The 18,137-nt window shown below is 40.3% G+C and overlaps 1 protein-coding gene across 2 annotated transcripts in view; it reads left to right on the top strand.

Moving 5' to 3' along the window:
- The first annotated feature begins 7,056 nt into the window (after positions 1–7,056).
- Positions 7,057–18,137, top strand: part of LOC122813888 (oocyte zinc finger protein XlCOF6-like) — a 136,590-nt gene continuing 125,509 nt past the window's right edge. For both annotated transcript variants that reach the window (XM_044086429.1, XM_044086430.1), the window contains exon 1: positions 7,057–7,540. The gene's annotated coding sequence lies outside the window, so the exon portion shown is untranslated. The remainder of the gene's footprint in view (positions 7,541–18,137) is intronic.

Raw genomic sequence — 18,137 nt, 5'->3', positions numbered from 1 at the left:
CTCACTCCAAAACTGTAAGTTAGGACAGGAATAGCAAATTGGTTTATAGCTTGGATTTTGTTCCTAGATATCAATGCTGTTTTCAGGATTAATTTAAGTCTTCTAAAGTACTTCTTACTAAGTTTTATTCACATTTGTTCATGTTTTATTGTTGATCATTCAATTCCCAAATACGTACACACTCCCTCTTGCCCAAGTTCATTTATATCACCTTCTTGTCCCAAACTGATGTTTTCTTGGTGCTGTAGTTTTCCTGATTTAAAGGTTGCTTTTGCGCATTGATCTAGACCAAATGACATTCTTATATCATCTGAAAAAGATTTGACAACTTACAGTTGTGATTTCAGTTCCTCATCTGATGAGCTATACAGTTTCAATTTGTCGACAAAGAGAAGATAAGTGTTTGCACTTTGTTGTTTTCTAGGAGCCAAATTATAGTCATGACCTAAGCTGTTAAGTAGACAGCTTAATGGGTTAAGGGCAAGGCAGAATAGCAGCAGTGACAGAGAGTCACCCTGGAATATCCCACTTTGGATTTTTATTCCTGGAATAATAATTTGTCCTTTATCATGGCTTAATTGCAAAGTGGTTTTCCACTGTTTCATGGTCACTGTAATGTAGTTGATCAGTGTGGGGTGTATCTTATACTTTTTTAGGCACTTTTTATCCATGCCATACTTAAATTCTTCCCCTTTTTATAGTTCTCCACCATGACTTTATTTAACAACAAATGATCCTTTGTTGCGTATGACTTTCTTTTGTTGCCCTTTTGTTCTATTGCCACAATTGAGTTTTCTTCTAAATGACTATAAACTCTGTCAGCATCAGTTCCAGTATATAGTTTCTACATCATCAGAAGACAAGTTATTGGTCTGTAATTTTTAGGTTAGCTTGCAGGTTCACTCTTAAGTAGGAGCGTTGTTTTTCCTGTTGTTAGCCAGGTTGGTGTCTGTTCTGGGTGAGCATATAAATAGTTCTTATGGATGAATCTTCATGTGACGATGTTAATACTTTTAACCAGAAGTTAGGTACTGCATCTGGGCCTGGGGTTTTCCAACTAGAGGTTTTTCTTAACTATGTTTCAATCTCTCTGGGTGTTACTTCATCCCATTTCATATTCTGTACCTTTAAACTTCTTATTCTTCCTTTTACTTCTTCTATCCATTTTGCATCTTTGTTATGTTCCACAGGATCTTCATAGATACTTCTCCAAAATGTATCTATTTCTTCTTTTGGCGGTCTTTCAATTCCTTTTACCTTGTTTTCCAATTCTGTATAAAACTTTTTTGGGTCATCAATAAGTTACTTATTTTTTACTTTTCCTTCATATTTATCTGATATCTTTTAAGTTTTTCCGCCTGTGATGAGTATTTTTGGTTTGTTGTTTGCGATAGTGCATGATAGATCCTGGTCTGTTATAATACTATACATTTCTTTTATTTTATTTATTTATTACATCTATCTGTCTGAGTATTTTTGTTGATCTGTTCACTCTTCTATAGTCCTCTAGCAGTGACACTTCTTGTCCATATTCCTTCTTCAGATGTCTCCTGACCTTCCTGCTTCTCCTTACTTTGGGGACTGCTGTGATGTTACCTGTGTTAGACCTTCTGCACCAGATGCTTCACTTCACAGGTACTCCATAATTTCAAGTTCTATTTTTTTTAATTCTACTTTACTAATCTTCTTCTCCACATTCCATCTTTGTGATAATATTTTTTTATTGTGAAACTTTCCATATCTGGATGCCTTTGCCTATATTTCTCTTTGAATATCTTTGGGGCTACCTTCTTTATATTGATTAATTTGGCTTTCTCCTTTGCATAAATATTGCACCATATCAAATCTCTCTTTCCTTCCCATGTCCATATTTCTTTTTTATACTTTTCAAAAATCTCTAGGTTTTGTTTATATTTTTGCACTTCCTCAGATGCTTCTTTTTCCAAACAGATCAAAGTTTGTCGATTTATATACTGTTTCACAAATCTGTTGTAGTAATGAATAAAAATTTTTATTTGAAGTTTCAGATAGTTTTTCTTGTGGAAGTATTTTTCTTTCCTCTAATTTCTCTTCACCATTGACATGTTTCAAATATAACATCTTTCTCAGATCTTTATTTGAGTGTCTCAAGGCAGCATGGCCACCATGCACCACCTAATGATTTACTCCATCACCAAATTACTAATTTTCAGATGCATATTCCATTTTGTTCATCATCAGTTAATAAAAAAAAAAAACAGTCTTCTTCAGGGTGTATATTACGTTATTGAATTTTTAAAAGTTCAAATGTCATATGGTCGAAGCCATATGATCGAACTTTTAAAAGTTCGAAAAGCTAAAAAAAAAATAAACAACAGAAAAAACTTACCTGACCATTTTAAGCAGGTGGACAAGCCCCCCTGCAACCCCCATATGTGGGGCTGCACCCCCCCCCCGCTCTTTAAATATATCAACTCCGAGATTGCACCATAGTGCAGGAAAGGGAAATCTTCCCATTCCACACTGTACAGAGATCTCCTTTGAAACGTTTGAACTTTTAAGAATTCAGTCATATGGTGTTGACCATATGATGTTCAAACTTTTAAGTTTAATAATGTAATATACACCCTCGTCTTCATACCATAAAGCACATTTAGTACACTATTTTTACTTTACATTCTAGTGAATTTAATTATTTGGCTTATCAAGTGACCCAAGTATACAACCAGCTTCACCAAGCAATACAATACTCCCCACCAAATCACATTTTTACTGCAGAAAAGGTAGAAACACTGTCTTATTTTGAGATGGTTCAGAGAAGGCTTTCATGGGGTATAGTTTATATGTAAATTTCCTAACAAGTATGTAGGAACATGACAGTTTTGTAGTTCTTTTATCCAAAAGGCCACATGCTAACAGGTATATAGGACCATGACAGTTTTGTACTTATTTTATGTTAAAGGCCATATTGTCACTGGCAATGCCAAAATATGTTTGTGATGCATATATAGTCGCTATCTTAGAAATTGGTCATCCATGCATTTAGCTCTGACATTCTTTGATCCCAAAGGACCATGTTCAGCCATGGGCTTGTTTTAGCAGTGCCCTAGGGAAAATAAAGGACAGCGGCTGGCATGTTTTGCTAGGAAAAGGCCAACCATCATCAACAAGGGAGGTGATAAGGTCTGTGTTTTGTTTCTGAGCAGTAACAGTTAAGGGCATTGTCTATAGTAATGATCAAGCTTGCTTTATTTGTATAGAAAAGAACACAAGCTCTGTTGTATATACTCCAAAAGAACAAGTAAAAAGGTCACACAGAAACTCCACATAGACTAAAACATAAAAAAAACTGCTAGACCAAAATCTTCACTGTGTTGCACCTGAAACTTCATTTGAAGGGTGGGCCCATGGGAAGTATGTAAATAACTCCTTAAGGACATACAATTGTTTCAGCTAAGTGGCTTCTGGATGCCTACTGACTTTTTTTTTAATAAGTCTTTATTAAGAGATTTGGGTCAATAAACCAAACTCATTAACTGTAGACATGATACATTTTGCCCTTTGACTGGGCTCATCTTTTGTGTCTATAGTACTGATGGATCAGTATTGTGGGAAGTCAGAGACAGTATTGTGACAGTTGAGGTGGTAACACTGTAGATGCAGAAGTAGTATTTGCCAAGTTCAACAAGAAGTTTTGAAGTATAAAGGGTGTCTTAGTTCCTCTGTTTTATAGTAGAAACATAAGCTGTGTTCTCACTGAAGCAGATAGTTGTGTTCTTTGGAATGGCAAGTGCAGTATTCCCCAAGAATACTGGCAGAGCGGACAATTACCATTCAGCTAATGAAGAAAAAAGACGTTTTCTCCAAACAGCAGGAGTGGAGTCTGTAGGCAAAAATCATAATGAGTGTTTGTTTGTGTCTTTCAGCTTTTCCCGGTTAGGGGTCACCACAGCGGAACTCCGGTCCGCTAATGATTGGTAGTTGATTTTTACGTGCCGAGTTACCAGCCCTGACGCACAACCTTCAACGAAGGTACACCCATTCATGCATGTCTCCACGCAGAAGACGCTCTAGCTGAGAATCGAACCGGACAGCGTCTTACTGTGAAGCGACAATGCTACCGCAGCACCACCACCGCAGATAAAAATCATAATGAGTGTGTTAGACAATATTAGTCTGATTACCTTGCCTTAGAACAGTCACAATTGCCATTCATTTTCATTATTTTAATTTTTTACTAAACAGCAGGGTTTGTGTACTGCTATTATGGGATACACAGGTTTCAACCATTTTCTGTGTGTGTATTCGTGTGTGTGTGTGTGTGTGTGTGTGTGTGTGTGTGTGTGTGTGTGTGTGTGTGTGTGTGTGTGTGTGCGTGCGTGCATGCATGCATTTGTGTGTGTGTGTGTGTGTGTGTGTGTGTGTGTGTGTGTGTGTGTGTGTGTGTGCGTGTGTGTGTGTATTGGGGATTACTAAACATCAGGGCTCATGTAAATCCTGAGCTGTGGGGCAAAGTTAATGACTATCTTGGGCACAAACTGTTACGGGGTGCAATTGACAGCTATTGATGCGGTGCAAATGTAGTGCCAGGATTCATATAAGAAGCCAGAGGTGACATAGGAGCTTCTTACAGAAATGCTGATAACAGTGTTTGTGAGATCAGTATGTCACATAACTGTAGCAAGCAGCTTACATTTTTTTTTGTGCTCAACTTTGGGTTGATGGGAGCACCGGTCTCGGGAACTGCTGAAGGCATCATAGATTCATGGGTTTATATTAGGCTAATGACCTCCAGGGCCTTTATATGCCTAACTGTGCAACCCAATCCAATTGCATCTTCTTGTAACGTGCATCTAAATGGGAGGGATATGTTAGTTATGGGGCTCCTAAAAAGTTATGGGGGATATGTTAGGTAATGTTTACTGTTGGCCTCTTTCCATAGTAGATATGGGGGCCACCCGGGGGTGAATTTATGATTTCCCATCCAGTGTTAGGGAATGTTTACTGTTGTTCTGTGTCTATAAGGCTTAGTTTGAATAGAGTTATGGATGGACTCTGCTTCACACAGATGGGGAGCCTATTCCAGAGCATGGGGGCCCTTTGAGGCACATATCTGTCACACTGGGATGTTCTATTTATGTCAGAAGCAAAATTTAAATACCTGGACCTAGAGTTTTTGGTGCTGTTTTTTTTTGTGTATGTGCAGAGGCTCCAACAGTACTGGATTAGAGGATGCCTTATATACTAAGCGCAGACTGTCTTGCAACAAAATGTAGGAGCCAGAGTACAGAGACAGGGGGGCTCTAAAGTGATATGTATAGGACAATGTTTTAATAACCTGGATTCTCCGGTGACGAACCTTTGAGGGTGTTCCAACTGTCACATATGCCTAGTCAGGTACAAGCAGAAATGGGCATTGTACTCAATGATGGGTCTGATAAGGGCTGAGTAGAGTGGTACTATAACCTCTTTGGAGCTAGACGCCATACCCTTACTTATGAGTTGGGCAATAAAGAATGAATTTCTTTCCACTTTTGCTACATGTTGATCAAAGACCAAATTACCAGATGACTTCGCTATAGCTCTGAGCAAATCCACAGTGTGTGTAGAGGGATACAAGCCTGACTACACTGCAGAAGGACACTGTGGCATATAAACTGCCTTTGTTTAAACTGCCATTAACTCTTTGTGGACAGATGTAGGAGCAGACATGCATACATCTCATCTGTCCGCAATTTTGCAAAATATCCATTTTTTGCTTTATATGTTTGTTCACTTCTGACAAATCATTGAGAACTGAAGTCACTAAATGATGACAGATATTTTTGTTTCAGACTTCATATCCTTCAGAAAAATGCATGCTAAGGCAAAAACCTGTTATTCTGTTATTTTTCTAAGTTTATAATATAGCATTTAAAACCTGTCTCTGATTTTGGGACTTTGCCCCCGTTATTTTTGGCTTTGTTCATAATTCCTGCACTAACAAGTTGACAGTTATGGCACACAACTTCAAGTAATCTTCTGATTTTTTTTTTACAAAACAGCAAGGCTTATTTTTATAGATGACTTCAAAGTAGGGGAAGAAGGGAATACAAGTGTGAGTACACTGTAGGTGGACACTGCTTTTACTTAAACTGCTATTCCCTCCTAGGGGACAGATGTAGAAGGGAAAGTTGCAAGTTATCTTATGTATTTATTATTATTATTATTATTATTATTATTAATAAACAAGGCTTGTTTTTATAGATGAATTCAAAGTGGGGGAGAGGGGAATACAAGCCTGATGATATTGTTACAGTACCCCCTCCACTTAAGTTTTGTGCATATTGTGTGCTGAATGCTGCTGCAAGCTTGGCGTGCAACTGAAGGAAAAGCCTGTAGGTCTTGTACATGCATTAAATCAGCCTGTAATAAAATTGCTAGTTCTCCATATGCAGCACAGTTTTTTCTAGTGCTTCTTCTCCCTGATGCCATGGCGACATGAGGTCTCTAAGAGTGATGACCCACTGAGTGAGGGGTGGCTGTGCTAAGCTGCTATAACATACCTTGCAGAATGACTTAGTTATACATGGGGCACAAACTCTCTTTTTGAATCACTGTCACACTGAAACAGACTGTAATATTATGATGTAAGCTTTCTCCAAGCTGTTGTCCTCAGTTTTCAAATGTAGTCCATAATAACTGACATTATATATTATTCTGGTAGAAACAAAGTGCCTGTTAATAGTTTGCTCCCATAAAGATGAGAGTAACATTAGCCCTAATAGTGTCTGTAGGGAAACGCCATAGGCAGAAGTATATAATAGAAATTAAATATAACAAAATGTTTGGCACAGAGAGGCAGTTTAGTTCCCTTCTGATCATCTGTTTAAATTTCCTTAAACTATTTATTTTATCTTCTGAATAAATAAAAAAAGAAATGAAAATTGTGTAAACTGGAATGGTTGACTTAAAATTTACTATCTGAAGTGAAATCATATAAGTGAAAATTGTACAATATGGGATTGGATTAAAGAGCTCTGTATGTTGCCCCTTTAAAAGGAAGTGGTCACTTTCCCACATATTCTATTTCCTGTGCTCTGGAAAATGAAGCTTTGGAACAAAACATAAAGCTGTTACTGTGGAAGACTTCAGTATGCATGGTGTGTTTTATACACAGCAATTTGTTTGTTGTGATTGCTTGAAATTATAGTGACTCTAGATTGTGGATAAATTCTACCAGCCCTGTTAGCAGGTTAGAGTCAAACAACAAAAGCCTGTCCTTCTAAATGCAGAGAAAAACTTTTTATCAAAAGCTACACGTGAACTGATTACTGGTTGATAATGTTTCGAAGATCACAGAGACAGAAGGTAGGGCACACAGGGGAACAGACTACAGGGATATGACAGAGAAACTGAGTCTGTGCGTTACAAATAGGAGAACAGAGCATGCTGTGGGGAGCACAGAGAGAGACTGGAGTTACTCTGCCAGGAAGATGAGACATTTATTTTTGTCCAGTGTGCTCCTAGACATTCCTGACATAGTTTCGTGTCCCTGCATGAGGCAGCCAGTGTGTATAAGGTAAGGAACACTGTCTGATAATGTTAAGTAGCAGATTTTCTATATGTGTTCTGCTTAATTTTTTTCTGAATGTTCATTCTTTGAAATCTGTTTTGCCCTGTTGTGCTTGTTAATGCTTACTGACTGCAAAATATATCCAGGATTACATGTACCTACTGGAACATAAATAATGTGGACCTTTGTTACTGTGAGCTTTACTGCTATGCTGTTTTTGCATGCTGAGAAAAATTCTCCTGGCATCTGTTATCTGTATCTAGCCGAAAGAAAGATGGAAGCTGAGAGATATTCTGTAAACATTTATTGTTTGTGCTTTCAGCCTACAAATACCAGTAGTATCTGGTGCTTCTGGGACAAAAGTGCTAACCTCATTTTATATTTGTTTTAGGAAGTATTTTTAGTCCTTTGGAATCTGCTGTGTCTCAGTTTCTTGTTTTTCTTTCAAGTTTGTTGACTTTTGAGAATTGGGTTTTGCATACCTCTCAGCTGTACAGATTTTCGTAGAATGTTTAGATTTTTGCCTCATAGTTTTGGTCTGTTCTTCATAAAAAAAATTTGTTTTTTTGACGCATCACTGGGATGATCTAAGAATTAAAGTCGCTAAATAATGACATGCATTTCAATATCAGACTTCATATCCTTCAGAAAATGCATGTTGACACAAATCCCGTTATACTAGCAACTTACATCACTGTGATGATCTAAGGATTAAAGTCACTAAATAATGACATGCATTTGAGTATCAGACTTCATATCCTTCAGAAAATGCATGTTGACACAAATCCCGTTATACTAGCAACTTTCTAGATTTCTGAGAGTAATATTTATAAAGTGTCCCTATTTTTGGGCCTTTGTCCCTCCATTATGTTAGGCTTTGTCCAGATTTTTTGTTTTAAGAGGTTGAGAGATATGAGGGTTTGGACTAGATAGCTATATCTAAGGTAGTGGAAAAAGAGCACATGGCCATATTTGTAAAAGGAGTTTTGCTGGGTAGAGATATCCCAAGGCAACTTGAATTGTTAGCATAAAAAGTAATGTCCGACACTACGTAATCATACCTCTCAACCTCTTAACACAAGAAATCTGGACAAAGCCTAGGGACAAATGCCCCAAATAGGGACAAATTTTAAATATTGCTGTTATAAACTTAGAAAGTTGCTAGAATAACAGGATATAAATAAAGGAAATAGTCTGAAACTCAAATATATGTCATTATTTATTCATTATTTAGTGAGATCAGTCTTCTGTGATTTGCCAGAAAACCACAGATTTTATGAGGAACAGACAAAAGTCAAAATATTTGAGGCAAAAATCTGGACTTTCTGTGAAAATCTGTACAGGTGAGAGGTATGGTAATGGAATTCCTTGACGAGACAACTATAACATTAGAACAGAAAGGCTGTATGGACATAACCTGCTTAGCTTAGGAAAGGCATGTGATGTGGTACAACATGAAAAAATTAGAATAACTTAAGAGTGAGTCCCTTGGTGGTAGCAGTGGTAAACATTAACAAGGTTATAGAGGGTTACACAAAATGGATCACATTCTGAATAAAGAATGGTGATGAGGTGAATGTCACATGGGTTAGGGGTACAGTGAGTTAAGGCAAGGAATAAAATAATGACTGACATAAATGTTATCGTGGAGGAACTGCACCTTGGCAAAGTGTAGGGAAAGAGTTAATGATGTGGTGGGATATGCCAGGACAAACGCTAGGGAAAATGCTGCTGCTGGTGGGCCTTCCATTGTCCGGTCTTTAACACCAGATGATGAGCTCTTGATTTTTGTAAGGGCTGATGAATTTTATACAGAGAGGAAAGCTGCAGGAGTCGTTTGAGGTAAAAAGTACAGTTTTGTACCTACCATAAATGTAGATGTTCGAGGATCTCCATTGCTGCAGTCCTGACTAATGGGTACTCCGCTGCCCTCCATCGGCCCGAATACCAAAGGGCTAGATATGGCGACGGTCATGGCGCCCGAGACTGACGTGGTGTCAGTATAAATGCGCATGACCGACACCATAACTTTAGTCTTTCTTGCCTCAGATGTCAGAATGCAAAAAAAAAACACCACCCAAAAACCCCAATCTAAAAAGAAAAAGGGGGAAGGAGGAGGAAATTGGACTGCAGCAATGGAGATCCTCGAACATCTACATTTATGGTAGGTACAAAACTGTACTATGTTCGTCGTCTCCCATTGCTGCAGTCCTGACTAATGGGTAGAATCCCAGAGCAACGGAAAAAACAAAAAGGGAGGTCGGACAACTAAATAGCCTGAGGAGCTGCAGGCATGCCCTGTAAGACTGCAGTGGCAAACCCAGCCCTAGACTTAGAATAAAGAGGCAAATGATAATGCTTTGTAAAGGTATGTACAGAACTCCAGGTAGCTGCCTCTAGAATGTCTTTAGTAGCTACCCCTCTTAAAAAAGCAGTAGATGTGGCCGTAGCCCTAGTAGAATGAGGCCTGATCCCAACTGGAACTTCTTCACCATGATGAGAATAACAAAAAGCAATACAATGGCCAATCCACTTGGAAACAGTTTGTTTTGAGACAGCTTTTCCACGGGAAGTCACAGCAAACGAAACAAACAACTGATGAGAACTTCTGAACTCTTTGGTTCTGAACAAATAATATCGTAACTGCCTATGTACATCCAAAGAATGCAAAACTTTTTCCCCTTCAGTTTGGGGTTAGCATAAAAAGTAGGCAAATGTATAGACTGGTTCAATGCCACATTAGAAACCACTTTAGGCAGAAAAGTAGGATTAGTACGCAAGGAAACTCTGTCCCTGTGAAAAATCAGAAAAGGTTCCACTGCCATGAGAGCCTGTAATTCAGATACCCTTCTAGCAGAAGTAACAGCCAACAAAAAAGCAGTCTTCCAAGACAACAACTTCAAGTCAGCCGTAGCTGCAGGTTCAAAAGGAGGCAGAGTCAGCTTCTCCAAAACAAAATTAAGATCCCAAGTAGGAGTAGGAGCCCTCCGTGGGGTCTTATATTCTTTGCCCCTCTAAGAAACTGTTTAAGCAATGGATGTGAAAATAAAGGAGGGTCACCATCATAGTGAGCAGAAATAGCTGCAGCATGCACTTTAATAGAAGAGAAAGACAAACCCTTGTCCAATAACATAGTCAAATATTGCAATGTACAACTCAAATCAGGCAATGTGACATCAAAGCCTTTAGCTGAACTCCAAAGAAAAAATCTCTTCCATTTATCAGCATAAACTTTTCGAGTACTAGGACGCCTGGCTTCCAAAAGAACATCCAAAACTTGTTGAGGGAGCTGAAGGCCCTCATTCTCTAAAACTGAATGTGCCAGGCTGTCAGGTGTAGGGATCGCACCCTGACATTGAGAAAATGATTGTTTTCTTGAGACAATAAGTGAGGAATCCGTGGTAATGGCCAAGGGGCCCCCTGAATTAAACTCCTCAACAGAGGGTACCAATGCTGACGAGGCCAATCCGGTGCTATAAGGATCATGCACGGTTTGTCCCTCCTGACTTTCAACAGGACTTTTGGAAGAAGAGGCAGAGGAGGAAAGGCATACACGTGAAGGTTGCTCCAACTGAAGGATAGTGCATCTATTTTCCAGGCTTTCGGATGAAACAGCCTTGTGCAAAACAGAGGTAGTTGGAAATTCAGAGGAGAAGCGAACAGATCTATGTCTGGAGTTCCCCAAGCCATGGTCAACTGACGAAACACCTGAGGATCCAACTTCCATTCGTGAGGATCCACCATTTGTCTGCTCAGAACATCTGCTAACGAATTTTGTTCCCTGGCAGAAACTGTGCTCGAAGAGTGATGTGCAGATCCAAAGCAGTTTCCCATAACAGCATTGCTTGTCTGCAAAGAGGGTAAGAATGAGTTCCTCCCTGCTTGTTGATGTACCACATGACAGTTGTGTTGTCTGTTTGAATCAACACTAGTCCCGGTAAGCAGATCCTTGAATGCTTTTAAGGCAAATTGAACTGCCAGCATCTCCTTCATATTGATATGCAAGTGAAGCAACTCCGGGGCCAAAGGTCTTGAATCCATTTTCCTTTGAAATGAGCACCCCAGGCTGACTCCGAGGCGTCTGTCGTTAATATCTGACTTGCCTCTGGTTGGGTCACAGAGAGTCCCTTGTTTAGGTGACATTCCTGAGCCCACCACACAAATTCCTTCTGGATGCAAGGAAGAATCCGAATGACAGTGTCCAAATCGTGGCTGTGTTGAGTCCAAACGCTTTTGAGATACCATTGTAGCTTCCTCGTATGCAGTTTGGCATTGGGAAGTACTAGAATGCAAGATGCCATGAACCTCAAGGCTTGAAGGACTGTCCTTGCAGTCAGCCTGGACAGGACTGATAGCTGTAGGAAGTACTGGTGAAGATTTCTTTGTTTGTCCGGGGTAAGAAATGCCATCTGAGTCGCTGTATTCAGACTCACACCCAGAAAACACATATCTCGTGAGGGTACTAGACTGGACTTTATTTCGTTCACAGAATACCCCAGGCATCTGAAAACTGTCATCACACACTGCAGATGTCGAAGTAGTTCGTGCTTGTCTTGAGCCAGTATCAAACAATCGTCCAGATAAGGATAAATCTGAATTCCCCGTAGTCTGAGAAAAGCTATTACTGGAGCCAGGACTTTCGTGAATACCCTGGGCGCAGTAGACAAGCCAAAGGGCAATGCAGAGAACTGATAATGCAAATTCCCAGTCCGAAACCTCAGGAATTTCCTGCAACTGGGCCTGATAGGAATGTGGAGATAGGCCTCCTTGAGATCCAAAGTCACCATCCAGTGATCCCTGCCCAGCATAGGCAACAGCTGTTGCAGTGTTAACATCTTGAATTTCGGAATTTCTAGAAAGGTGTTTAGAATGGATAAATCCAGAATGGGCCTCCAAGTATTGCCCTTCTTTGGCAGTAAGAAAAGACGGGAATAAAACCCTGTGCCTCTTTCCGCAGAAGGAACTTCCTGTATTGCTCCCAACTGGAGCAGAGAAGAAACCTGTGCCTGTGCTTCCAATTTTTGCTGATGAGGCACATCCGGCATACCGTTGAAAGGCGGGAAAGTGTGAAAATAAAATTTGTAGCCTCGAGTTACAATGTCCAACACCCATTTGTCCTGGGTAACCAAATGCCAATTCCCATTGAAAAGTCCCAGTTTTCCGCCCAGAGGAGCTGCCAGCAAAGCAGAGTCCGGCAGCCGAAGACACAGGTCATTGGGTCTGCTTCCGAAAGGACTGACCCTTGCCCTTCCCAGCAGAAGGGGTAGAGGAACTGAAAGACCTAGAAGTAACAGGGCCCTGAAAGGAAGCCCTACCTCTACCATGCCTCGACTTGCCTCTAGAATGAAAATCCGAAGAGGGAAAAGACCATCCCTTAGCAGGCCAATTCCTATTGAACTTAGGAGGCTGAACCTGTAAAAATTCCTTAACTGTCTGCATAGATTTAGCTTTTTCCTCCATTTTTACCAAAAGTCATTCCACAGGAGGGCCAAAAAGAACATCAGACTGCAAAGGAGCATCCATAATCTGAGCTTTAACATGCTCCGACAAGGACTGACCTTTAAGCCAGGCATGTCTGCGAACAACAGAACTAGTAGCAGCCACCCTGGAAGAAGCTTGTAAAGCATCAAAACCACACTGCAGAGAATGCTTCCCAACCTGGTCTGAAGCATGCACTAAATCCTGAAGCTCCTTACAGTCAATACCTTCAGCTAAAGCATCCACTTTACATTTCAATTGACTTAACAAAAATTCTGATACTTGAGCATATGAAACTGACAATTCAAAGCCCTCATAGCCAAAGTAGAAGAGGTATACAGTTTTTTACCCCACCTATCCAGGGCCCTAGCATCTTTGTCCAGAGGAACTGGATTCTTAACCACAGAGGCCTTAACGCCCTTGGGGCCTTGAGAAATAGTTTCAGGATCAGCTCTAGGGCTCTTAAACAAGTACTTGTGAGCTTCCGGAACCCTGTAGTATCTATCTGGTTTAACAGGGGCAGGAGGCAGAGAATCTGGGTTAAGGGCAGCCTCAGAAAACACATCCTGAACAACATCCAGTACAGGAGGAATAGCCAAGGGCCTGTGCTGAGGCAAAACAAAAATTCTCTCAGCCTTTTACGAGAATCAGAATAATCCTGGCCTCCCATTTGAAATGTTCCCTCATGGAATGCAAAGTTTCAGAGAAAGAAAAATCTTCTGGAGGGGACGAGAGGGAGAAGCATCCTCAGCTTCCGAATCAGAATAGGGAGGGAAATCCTGAAGGTCTTCCACAGAGGAATCTGACTCAATGGAAGACTGAACCAAACCCTCCAACTCTGTCTCTACCCTGGGCCTCTTCTGAGGGGAGGCATGGAACCCCTAATTAAAGTAATCAAATCTTCAGCCATCTTCAACATGTGCTTCCTAGGAGCTGGACCCTGGGGAAAAGCACCAGGGGCAGATTTAGACTTAGAATGGCCTCTGCCTAGAGAAGGAGGAGGCTTAACCACCCTACGAGGGAGGGAGCCACAGACAACAGAGGAGCACCCTCAACCTGGCCTAACAAAGGAGAAGCCACCCCCTGTAGTAACAAAGGCTCCCCTTGACACTCAGGCACACTGTCAGAAAGAGCCACTGAAGCAGCCAGTGGTTCTACAGGACTGACGTCCGGAGCGGACGCCTCATCCTGCTTGGACCGCAAAGACTTTTCTTTGCGCTTCTTAGAAGAACCAGTCGTCGGAGAATCCGACGGCATGTTGTAATTACAACGTTTACCAAACACAAGCCTAGCACAGTCCAACCGACGTTTAATAGTACGCTTATTAAAAGTAGCACAAAAGCGACACCCAACAACGTCGTGCTCAGGCCCTAAACAAGGAATGCAGAGTGAATGGTAATCCCTATGAGGAATCTGTTTCCCACAAGAAATACAGTTATTAACTTTGTCTGACATCCGACAATACTGAGACAAGAAAAAGACAAAAAATAAAATGTCCCCAATGGGGTACTTAGCCCAACTTGGTCTCCGGTCTGAAACTCGAAAACCGACAATTCCAGAACGCCGAACGGCACTTGCAAATTCTGCTTCTGCTCAGGACCATGCGGCAAGAAAGACTAAAGTTATGGTGTCGGTCATGCGCATTTATACTGACACCACGTCAATCTCGGGCGCCATGACCGACGCCATATCTAGCCCTTTGGTATTCGGGCCGATGGAGGGCAGCGGAGTACCCATTAGTCAGGACTGCAGCAATGGGAGACGACGAACATCTGACATCCAGTAATTTCATATACCTTCAACATCCACATATAAACACTGCCTAAGGTTAGAGTTTGGCTTGTTTTGCTAATTTCAGGCTTGGCTGTGGTACCTGCATGTATCCATCCATCAACAACCCTTTTTCCTGTTTTTGCACATGTGGTCAGTGTGTCCCTTTAACAGTGGCAGTCATCTAGAGCCAAGGTTTACAATGCCAGGTGTCTAGCCCTTCCAAGTAGTTCTTCCACAGCTCACACTTGCACGTACCTGTGTACATATAACTTTTAAATGTTTCTCATCAGGCACTCCAGCAACATAAGCTGTAGCACAAACTCCACAGAAACTGCATAGTTTGTATGGACATCATCCCTTTAATACAAAGGCACACACATCACATATTTTAATAAGTTGATATTCTAATGCACACAATCTGCCTTCGAAAGCATTCAAAAATCACATTATATATCAGTCCTTAATTTGTAAAAGAGGTGAAAATAATTACTAATTTATTAAAGTGCATGAGTATTTACAATCATCTTGGAACCTTAATTTCTTTCACTTTCTTTGAAAATTATTTATTTGAATGTGAATAGCATGAAATCTGTGTTAAGGAGATTGTTTATATCACAGTGGTATTTTACTTTGATATGTGATTTACTATTTTTAATTGATGCTTAGATTTATTTTTTCCTAGAGCAAAGACATTTCTTTGAGGCTACATAGGGTAGAAAAGTAGCTTGGTCACTTAGTGTGGGAGATTGTTCTGGAACTGCTGCACCATTCCCTAATCAAGAAGTTAAACTTCTGAATGATATTGGTTTATTGGAGCGGCCCTAGAGCCTTTACAGGCCTTGCCATGTTAATCTCAAGTATCCCCATTTGTTCTTTTTGAGTAGTTTGCCGAACTAATTTATGAACAGACTAGGTCTGTAATCAACACAGGGACATGGGTGCCACCCCAGGGGCAAATTTGTGGTTTCCCTTCCAGTTATCTAGGTTGCGTTTGAATAGGGTCATGGACAAGTTCTGTTTTACATCAATAAGAATTCTATTCCAGAGAAGCGGCAGTCTCTGAGAGACACATCTGTCTCTCCAGCATGTTCGGTTAATGACAGAGGCTAGGTTAAGATCCCTAGAGTGAGTGACTTGTCATATTTGACTTGAAAATGTGCAGCATTTCCATTCTGGCAAGGTCGCACAAGTCACCTGTCAGCAGCCTATAAGATACAGAGTAAAGGTACACGGCTTTCCGCTTGTCTACATAGATCATGGCTTGGAGTCCCTGTATTTTTTTAGTGAGAAACCTCTGAGGTCTCTCCAGCTGCTGCAGGTGTCTGGTGAGGTACATGCATAAAGGTGAATTATACTCTATTAATGGTGTGATGAGGGTGGAGTACAGTGGAATTTTAAAATCCATTGACCTGGATGCCTTGCCCTTGCTTGTGAGGTGCACTACATAGAAGGCTTTACTTACTACTGTGGAAAATTGGTAGTCAAAGTTCAGATTTCTATCAACCTGTGTTCCCAAGTCTCACACCACTGGTATGGAACTCTGGGGGTGCTGTCAATATTGTAATTTGCAGGGAATTTCATTTTGCCAAAGGGAATAATAATGCATTTTTTGCATTTGGGTTTAGACCATGGCTCTGGCATAATCATTCATTTTGTTAGCCTTTCTTGTAGCATGTTGACATTGTTAGGGAGACTCCATGATTGCTCCCAGTTTGCAAACATCAGTAAACTTGGTGAGCCAGAGGCTGTATACTTTGGCCAATTTTAATAGTGTGCGTTCTGTCAGTGAGCCAGTTGGCTATCCATCTAGTAAAGTAATGGTTAATCCCCAGTTTTTAATTTCTCCAGATCTTTTAGGTTTCTAATACCAGGACAGGAATGTGAATGGACTCCATTTCTAAGTCAAAGTACGATTAAAGTTCATGAAATTAATATTGTTTCAGTCTTTGATGTCAGCCAGAAGTGCTCTTTGCAGCATCTGCAGTGTTCGCAGTAATGACGACTTCTGCAGTTCATATGGAGTTACATGTACTGGTAGCATATCTAAGTACAACTGTAGATTTATTTTTTAAAAGACCCGTTGCTCCTATTAGTGTTTGAATTGTCTGGGTATCCTTCTTCCACACTGCTGTCATTTCTTCCTGCAAATTGTGATATTTTATGACTTTGTGTCTCTCTCTACACAAGACACTGTAGTCACTGGGTGCAGAGATTTCTGTGGTCAATGCTACTTTTGTCTTCTTTTCATGGACCACTATATCTGGGTTTCTCGCATCTATCTTTTAAACTGTTGGTAATGGGAGATCCCATATGATGTAGACTTCATCATTTTCTATGATGCTTTGTGGCTTATGTTTCCAGTGTTTTTCAGGCACTTCAGTACCATAATGTTTGCACAATCCCCAGTGCAACAGTCCTACCACATTACTATGCCTTTCAGTATAGAGTCCTTCTGCCATTAGTATGTCACAACCAGCAACATGGTGTGCAACTGTTTCCAATTCTGTTTTACAAAATCTTCATTTGTTTATTTCTCCCACCTGTTCAATGGACTATGTAAACCAACGTGTACATATTCCACTGTCTTGGGCCACCAATGTTAACTTTCATCTTTTGGTTTAAATTCACCTCTCTTTAACCATTCCTGCTTTCTATCCTGATCAACATGAGATTGTTCTAGGAGTTTTCCATACTTGCAATTATATTCATGCATGCATTTTCCACATTATTTGCCTTTTCAGATTGTTCCTGGAGTTTTCTATACTTGCAACTATATTCATGCATTTTCCACATTCTTTGCCTTTTCATCTGATCCTTCATCTTCTATTCTTTCTTTTGTTTTTTTGGCACATTCAGTTGCTGCCTGTTTTTTATCTACTTCTGGTTTGATTTCCATTCCCGCTTGACAAAAAAAAAATGCTCCTGCTACACTAAGAAGAGAAGTCATCTTAGATTTATTCTCCTCATGTTTCAAAACTTTCACTATGTTTGGGTCTTGTGAGGTCATCTGATATGTATGCAGTCCCACAATTGTAGGTCTGTACATGTAATCAATTTCAAGGGGGCCCATATCCTTTGGAACAAGGAAAATATATAATCTTGGTATGCACTGATTTTTATACATCGTTTGATGAGCATGAAGCATTCTTGTTTTCCTGTCTAATCTAGCCAGCATCTTTTGGGGCCAGTCAGTCACTCCAAAACTGTAAGTTTGGACAGGAAGAGCAAATTGGTTTATAGCTTGAGCTTTGTTCCTAGATGTCAACCCTGTTTTCAGGACTAATTTAAGTCTTCTAAAATATTCCATACTGAGTTTTATTTGCATTTGTTCATTTTTATTGTGATCCTTCAT

This window comes from Protopterus annectens, chromosome 10.part0, assembly GCF_019279795.1.
Source record: "Protopterus annectens isolate FY-2018-M chromosome 10.part0, PAN1.0, whole genome shotgun sequence".
Taxonomy (NCBI): Eukaryota; Metazoa; Chordata; order Ceratodontiformes; family Protopteridae; genus Protopterus; species Protopterus annectens.
The sequence above is the reverse complement of the archived record's forward strand: the minus strand, read 5'-3'. Positions and strand labels throughout refer to the sequence as shown.